Raw genomic sequence first — 8,967 nt, forward strand, 5'->3', positions numbered from 1 at the left:
GTTCCTTCAACATTTAACCCTTTTCCTGTTCGCCCTGAGAATACTCACCAGCAGTGCTTGTGGCTGCAGCATTTAGCCCAAGATAACTTTGTCACAAAATATATCACCTTTATTATTATTCTTGCATCACTCTAGTATATTGACTTTGGAAACAAAAGACATTATTCTATTTTTAGCATCTTGTTTTTAGTAATGGCATTTTCATTAAAATATATAGTATTTCTTGATTGCTGAAAATGACCAGTCCTAGAAAACAGCATTTCTATGTGTGATGTTAACATCATTCTCAAACAATTGTTGGCTAAAGATTCATGTGATGAATCTGATTTTTCTGAAATAGATGATTCTGATTATTCAAATGATTCTGATGTTAGTTCTGTTTATAAGTAACTTCAAGAGCAGTTTTTATATTTTATTTTCACATTGAAAATTAGTCAGATTTGCTTCAGCCTCAAAGAGTATGTCTATGTAAAATTAAATGAATGCTTGCAGTAAGGTGCACTTTTTTTTCGAAGTGGGAAAAGGGATAAAGTTGTTGTCAATTGCATGGGGGGGGGGGTTGGCATTTATCTTCTGTGATTACCTTTTGAGTTAATTGTAGTATAAGGTGGGTGCTGTTGGCTGGGTTCATTTCTGGAAGATTTTTAAGGTGCCAAGGCTCAACTCAGCACTCCTGGGCTGAATAGTCTAACTCTCAGGGGCTGATAGTAGAATCTTGGCTTTGTTCTCTGGCCTCTCCAGGATAAAAAGCTTCTGTGCTAGAGGGATTGAGCTGTTCTCAGTCCTCTGGCCACAACACTCTGATGGGTGGTGCTAGCCAAAGCACTTCATCAGGGTGATGGCAGCAGGATTCATTCTCATCCATGCATGCTAGCAGTCATGGCAGTGCCACAGTATGAATATGCATTGGCTGGGGAAAGGTACTCACACAAATGAGGCTACAGTGCTCCTGCTTATGCTTATGCTGGATATGGGGTGCTTGCTGGGATAGGGATGCTGGTTTCCATGTTTGCAGTTACGCCTGCGATGGTGAGGGTGGGACAATCATGGGTGTGGGGCTCCTGGCCTCCGTGCATGCATTTGCACCTTTAGTGGAGATGGTGCAGGGGTGGGCAAGCTACAAATGGGTCTGTATAATAGTGGCTGTATTCTTGTGCAACAAGAAGTGTCAGCAACTGCACAGATTCTTTTCTGTTCATCCAGTAAGGAATCTAGAGCGAGTATATTATCTAGCACAACTTTAGCTAGATAATTTAGAGAAGTCTGTTGTGCAACTGTAGCCTTTACAGTAGAATCTGCTTCAGGGAGTTTTATGCGAGATAAACTTTTAATTATTGCTTCATTTACTTCAAACTATAAAAAGAGACCAAACAAATAATGCACATCCAGAGGAGTGAAGGCCTCTTGGCAATGCTCTCTCTAACCTATGATATATGTTAAGAGAAGTGGACCGATGTTCTGTTTCTGACTATGAGGCAACAAATATACTATTTCAATTTCTCACCCATTTTGTCTCTTCATCATTTATATATCAAGGCATAAAGTCATCTCTTTTAAGCTTGGATGTAAAATCCTTCACAAATATAAGTATATCCCTTTTACACAAGATCCATTTTATAGTTTGATTGTTTATAGAGAGGCATGAGCAAGAAAAAAATTGAGGTAAGAGTGTCATAATAGTAGAGAAGTCTTGATTTGTAATCTTGGGAAGGCTGTTTATGTTCAGGATGTTATCTGCTTCTGAGGAGAAAGTTTCCTGGTTAGCTTTACCTTAAGGTCTCTAATGAGTGCACAGTTCCAAAAGTCTTGAGGGGACCTTCTGAGTTGTGAGATTATAAACCCAAGGTTTCAGGTCCCGAAACTTTTCTACAGTGTGAGTGACAAGGGCAGTATTTCCCTGATGTTGTTTCCAGAAGACACAATCTCTGGGTTTTAGATCATGAATGGTTTAATTGTCCTCAATTGGTGTATCACAACAAGCTGTTTTTACTTGGTGAAAATACATAATGCATTAAGGCTTTGAAGCATTTCATCATATCAGAGTTTAGAAGAAGAAGATTCATGAAGATGCAATAATACATGCATGCATTATTAGGAGCATAGCTCTTCTGGTGGCTATTTCATAAGGGGTCAACTTATGTTTTCCACTGGAAGTGGATCTGATTCTCATCAATATGTAATACCTTTGATCAAGACAATCCAGTCAATTCAGTTAGCCTAGTCTAATGCTATTATATCTGTAATATTTAATGGTTTTGTAACTTATCAAGTAAGAAAAGTACCTTTATCACTGGAGATGTCTCCAGAAAGGTCACATGAGAAACCTCCTCCCCCCGCCTTCTTTTTTTTTGAAATGGAGTCCCACTCTGTCACTCAGGCTGGAGTGTAGTGTCGCAGTCTCGGCACGCTGCAACCTCCACCTCCCGGGTTCAAGTGATTCTCCTGCCTCAACCTCCTGAATAGCTGGGATTACAGGCCACCACGCCCAGCTAATTTTTGTATTTTTAGTAGAGATGGGGTTTCACAATTTTGGCCAGAATGGTCTCGAACTCCCGACCTCAGGTGATCCACCCACCTCAGCCTTCCGAAGTGCTGGGATTATAGGCGTGAGCCACCGCGCCCTACTGAAAATACATTTTAAATAATGTTTTAGCTATTGTTATAACATCAGCTCTCTTGCATGGGAAAGCTTGCATATAACCAAGAATATTAATTGAAAATGACAATGGGATGGGTGTAGTGGCTCACACTGCACCCAGCCCATTGTCAAACTTCATGGTTCCAGCTATTTGACATTCTGAAAAAGGCAAAACTATGGAGGTAGCAAAATAATCAGTAGCCTGGAGTTTGTGAAAACTGAGGAATAAATAGGCAGAGCACAGCAAAATTTTAAGGCACTACAAGTACTCGATATGACTCATGTATCCTATAATTGTAAATACATGTCCTTATACATTTGTTCAAACCCATAGACAATATAACAAAAAGAGTGAGACCTAATAGAAACAGCGGATTTGGGTGATAAATATGTGTTAATGTGTGTGGGTGTGGTAGCTCACACCGGAAATCCCAGCACTTTGGGAGGCTGAGGCAGGCGGACCACAAGATCAGGAGATTGAGACCAGCCTGACCAACATGGTGAAAGGTTGTCGCTACTAAAAATACAAAAATTAGGCTGGCACCCATAATCCCAGCTACTCAGGAGGCTGCAGAAGGAGAATCGCTTGAACCCAAGAGGCGGAGGTTGCAGTGAGCCAAGATCGAGCCATTGCACTCCAGCCTGGATGACAGAGGGAGACTCCATCTCAAAAAGAAAAAAAAGTGTTTTTAAGTTCATCAGCTGTAACAATGTAGAACTCCCATAGGTGGATAATGGGGAAGGCTGGGTATCTGTGGAATGGGATGTACATGAGAACACTGTACCTTCTTCTAAATTTTACTGTGCAAACTTACATAACTTTACTGAAAGACATAAAAAAGTTTGAAAATCAATCACATCTTTAGATCAGAAAAAGTGGTGAAATAAAGATCATAATGACACAAACTTGGTGCATTTAAAACCTAAAAGAAACATGTATTTTCAAAAATAATTTTCAGAATGGAGAGGATCACCCTCCAGGTCTGGCTAAATACCATCCGCCAGTGGTTGTAGAACTCCTGGCCACCGCCATGCCAGTCCAAGTAAAACAATATCCTATGAGTCAGCAGGCAAGACAGGGGATTAAACCCCATATTCAATGACTGTTACAAGCTGTCATACTTACACCATGTCAGTCTGCCTGGAATACTCCATTTTTGCTGGTCCAGAAACCTGGAACAAATGATTACCGGCTGGTACAGGACTTAAGAGAAGTTAACAAATGGACTGCTACTGTCCCTCCAACCGTCCCTAATCCTTATACTTTACTTAGCCTGCTCCCACCAGAACATACAGTATACACTGTTCTTGATCTAAAGGATGCCTTTTTGCTATTCCTCTGGCCCCCAAAAGTCAGCTAATCTTTGCATTCAAATAGACAGATCCTAGCTCTGGAGACACTACCCAATTGACTTGGACTCGGTTACCTCAAGGTTTTAAAAACTTCCCCACCCTTTTTGGGGAGGCTCTCCAGCAAGATCGTATACCATTCCGAGCTAGTCACCCTAACTGTACTCTTCTTCAGTACGTTGATGATCTTTTATTAGCTACTGAAACTATAGACAGTTGCCTACAACATGCTGGAGACCTTCTTTACCTCCTTCAGGAGCTTAGGTATTGAGTCTCTGCCAAAAAGGCCCAGCTTTGTCTTCCCAGAGTGTCTTACCTAGGATACGAAATAAACCAAGGAAAAAGGGCACTTACCAGCACCCAGAAAGAAGCCATCCTGTGAATCCCCACTCCCACGACAAAGAGACAGGTACGTGAGTTCCTGGGGGCTGTAAGATACTGTCGCCTCTGGATATTGAGGTTTGCGGAGATTGCCAAGCCCCTGTACACTGCTGGAGGATGAAATGGCCCGTTAATTTGGACAGACACAGAAGAACAGGCTTCTTTTCGAAACCTGAAAAAGGCATTAACCGAAACCCCAGCTTTATCCTTCCCTAATATCTCTAAGCCATTTCACGTGTTTGTCCGTGAAAGCCAGGGAGTTGCTAAAGGGGTGCTTACTTAGACTTTAGGACCCTGGAGATGCCCAGTGGCCTATTTGTCTAAGAGGCTAGATCCTGTGGCCTCTGGATGGCCAAGTTGTCTGCGAGCCATAGTGGCTATGGCAAGCCTAATCCAAGAGGCTAGTAAGTTAACTCTAAGCCAAAACTTAACCCTTATGGCTCCTCATGCTGTGGAGACTTTGCTATGAAGTGCTTCTGGCAAATAGATGTCAAATGCTCACATCCTGCAGTATCAGAGTTTACTGTTAGATCAGCCTCGTTTGACTTTCTCTCCCACAGGGTGTTTAAATCCAGCTACTATACTCCCTGATCCAGACGTCACTACTCCTGTCCATGTCAAGAACTGTTAGAAACTACTGAAACTGGCAGACCCGATCTTCAAGATGTGCCCCTGGGGAAGGTGGATGCCACCGTGTTCACAGATGATAGCAGCTTCCTCTGGCAAGGAGTACGAAAGGCCGGTGCAGCTGTTACCATGGAGACAGATGTGTTGTAGGCTCAGGTTTTACCAGCAAACACCTCAGCACAAACAGCTGAATTGATCGCCCTCACTCAGGCTCTCCGATGAGGTAAAGATAAACGTATTAATGTTTACACTGACAGCAGGTGCGTCTTTGCTACTCTGCATGTACATAGAGCCATCTACCAGGAGCACAGGCTACTCACCTCAGTAGGAAATACTATCAAAAACAAAGAAGAAATCCTAGCCCTGCTTGAAGCCTTATGGCTCCCTCAGCAGGTGGCTGTGATCCACTGCAAAGACATCAAAAAGAAAACACGGCTGTTGCCTGTGGTAACCAGAAAGCTGATTCAGCAACTCTGGATGCAGCACGACTTTCAGTCACACCTCTAAACTTGCTGCCCACAGTCTCCTTTCCACAACCAGATCTGCCTGACAATCCCACATACTCAACAGAAGAAGAAAAACTAGCTTCGGATCTCAGAGCCAATAAGAATCAGGAAGGTTGGTGGATTCTTCCTGACTCTAGAATCTTCATACCCCGAACTCTTGGGGAAACTTTAATCAGTCACCTACATTCTACCACCCATTTAGGAGGAGCAAAGCTAGCTCAGCTCCTCCAGAGCCATTTTAAGATCCCCCATCTTCAAAACCTAACAGATCAAGCAGTTCTCCAGTGCACAACCTGTGCCCAGGTAAATGCCAAGCAAGGTCCTAAACCCAGCCCAGGCCACCGTCTCTGAGGAAACTCGCCAGGAAAAAAGTAGGAAATTGACTTTACAGAAGTAAAACCACACCGGGCTAGGTACAAATATCTTCTAGTACTAGTAGACACCTTCTCCAGATAGACTGAGGCATTTGCTACCAAAAATGAAACTGCCAATATGGTAGTTAAGTTTTTACTCAATGAAATCATCCCTCGACATGGGCTGCCTGTTGCCATAAAGTCTGATAATGGACCGGCCTTCACCTCATCTGTAGCTCAGTCAGTCAGTAAGGCATTCAACATTCAATGGAAGCTCCATTGTGTCTATCGACCCCAGAGCTCTAGGCAAGTAAAACATATGAACCGCACCCTAAAAAAAAACTCTTACACAATTAATCTTAGAAACTGGTGTAAATTAAGTAAGTCTCCTTCCTTTAGCCCTACTTAGAGTAAGGTGCACCCCTTACTGGGCTAGGTTCTCAACTTTTGAAATCATGTATAGGAAGGCACCATCTATCTTGCCTAAGCTAAAGGATGCCCAACTGGCAGAAATATCACAAGCTAATTTGTTACAGTACCTGCAGTCTTTCCAACAGGTACAAGATATCATCCTGCCACTTGTTCGAGGAGCCCATCCCAATCCAGTTCCTGAACGGACAAGGCCCTGCCATTCATTCCAGCCAGGTGACCTGGTGTTTGTTAAAAAGTTCCAGAGAGGACTCACTCCTGCTTAGAAAGGACCTCACACCGTCATCCTCACAACGCCAACGGCTCTGAAGGTGGATGGCATTCCTGCTTAGATTCTTCACTCCCGCATCAAAAAGGCCAACAGAGCCCAACTAGAAACATGGATCCCCAAGCCTGGGTCAGGCCTCTTAAAACTGCACCTGAGTCAGGTGAAGCCATTAGATTCTTTTTATCTACCTCACTTGTTTGTTTTTGCCTGTTATGTCCTCTACGTCTTCCTACTCCTCCTCACCTCTTTCACAAGAAGTGTATTTGCAAACACCACTTGGAAGGCTGGTACCTCCAAGGAAGTCTCCTTTGCAGTTGATTTATGTGTACTGTTCCCAGAGCCAGCCCGTACCCACGAAGAGCAACACAATCTGCTGGTCCCAGGAGCAGGAAGTGTCAACCTTGCAGCAGGATTTAGACACTCCAGGAGCCAAACTGGATGTAGAAGCTCCAAAGGTGCAGAAAAAGGACTTGAAAATGTTGACTTTTACCTCTGTCCTAGAAATCACCCTGACACTAGCTGTCAAGATACTTATCAGTTTTTCTATCCTGATTAGACATGTGTAACTTTAGCCACCTACTCTAGAGTATCAACCAGATCTTCAATTCTTTCCATAAGTCGTGCTTCTCATCCTAAATTATGTACTAGAAAAGATTGTAATCCCCTCACTATAACTGTCCATGACCCTAATTCAGCTCAATAGTATTATGGCATGTCATAAGGATTAAGACTTTATATCCCAGGATTTGATGTTAAGACTATGTTCATCATCCAAAAGAAAATCATTGTCTCATAGAGCCCACCCAAGCCAATTGAGCCTTTAACTGATCTAGGTGACCCTATGTTCCAGAAACACCCTGACAAAGTTGATTTAACTGTTCTTCCACCATTCTTAGTTTCTAATCCCCAACTACAATGACGACATCTTCAACCCAGCCTAATGTCTATACTAGGCAGAGTATACCATCTCCTTAACCTCACCCAGCCTAAACTAGCCCAAGATTGTTGGCTATGTTTAAAAGCAAAACTCCCTTATTATGTAAGATTAAGAGTAGAGGTCACACTTAAATGTGGCCCTTTATCTTTTCATACACGACCCCATGCTCTCACACTAGGAGATGTCTCTAGAAATGCTTCCTGTCTAATTAGTACCAGGTATAACTTATCTGCTTCTCCTTTTCAGGCTACTTGTAATCAGTCCCTGCTTACTTCCATAAGCACCTCAGTCTCTTACCAAGCACCTAACCATCCCTAGTTAGCCTGCACCTCAAGTCTCACTCGCTGCATTAATAGAACTGAACCAGGACCTCTTCTGTGTGTGTTAATCCATGTACTTCCCCAGGTATACGTGTACAGTGGACCAGAAGGACAACTCCTCATCGCTCCCCCTAAGTTACATCCCAGGTTGCGCCAAGCTGTCCCACTTCTGGTTCCCCTCTTGGCCAGTCTGAGCATAGCTGGATCAGCAGCCATCAGTACGGCTGCCCTGGTTCAAGGAAAAACTGGACTAATGTCCTTGTCTTGACAGGTAGATGCTGATTTAAGTAACCTCCAGTCTGCCGTAGATATACTACATTCCCAGGTAGAGTCTCTGGCTGAAGTAGTACTTCAAAACTGCCGAGGCTCAGACCTGCTATTCCTTTCTCAAGGAGGTTTATGTGCAGCTCTAGGAGAAAGTTGTTGCTTCTATGCCAATCAATCTGGAGTCATAAAAGATACACTCCAAAAGGTGTGAGAAAATCTAGATAGGTGCCAACAAGAACGAAAAAATAACAACCCCCGGTATGAAAGCATGTTCAACTAGAATCCATTGCTAACTACTTTAATCACTAGGTTGGCTGGACCCCTCCTCATCCTACTATGAAGTCTAATTTTTAGGCCTTGTATATTAAATTAGTTTCTTAATTTTGTAAAACAACGCATAGCTTCTGTCAAACTTATGTATCTAAAGACTCAATATAATCCCCTTGTTATAACTGAGGAATCAACTATTTGATTCCCCAAAAACACAAGTGGGGAATGTAATGCGCAACCTTGCTTTTACTAACCCTGTTTTCAGACTCTCCCTTTCCTTTAATCACCTAACCTTGTTTCCACCTGAATTGACTCTCCCTTAGCTAAGACAGCCAGACAGACTCCATCTTGGCTCTTTCACTGGCAGCCCCTTCCTCAAGGACTTAACTTTCACAAGCTGACTCCCAGCACATCCAAGAATGCAATTAACTTATAAGATACTGTGGCGAGCTATATCTGCAGTTCCCAGGAATTTGTCCAATTAATAATGCCCAAAGCCCCGCATCTATCACGTTGTAATAGTCTTAAAGCCCCTGCACCTGGAACTATTTACTTTCCTGTAATCATTTATCCTTTTAACTTTTTTGCCTACTTTACTTCTGTAAAATTGTTTTAACTAGA

The sequence above is a fragment of the Nomascus leucogenys genome, unplaced genomic scaffold, assembly GCF_006542625.1.
Source record: "Nomascus leucogenys isolate Asia unplaced genomic scaffold, Asia_NLE_v1 000154F_7082709_qpdss1sc, whole genome shotgun sequence".
NCBI lineage: Eukaryota > Metazoa > Chordata > Mammalia > Primates > Hylobatidae > Nomascus > Nomascus leucogenys.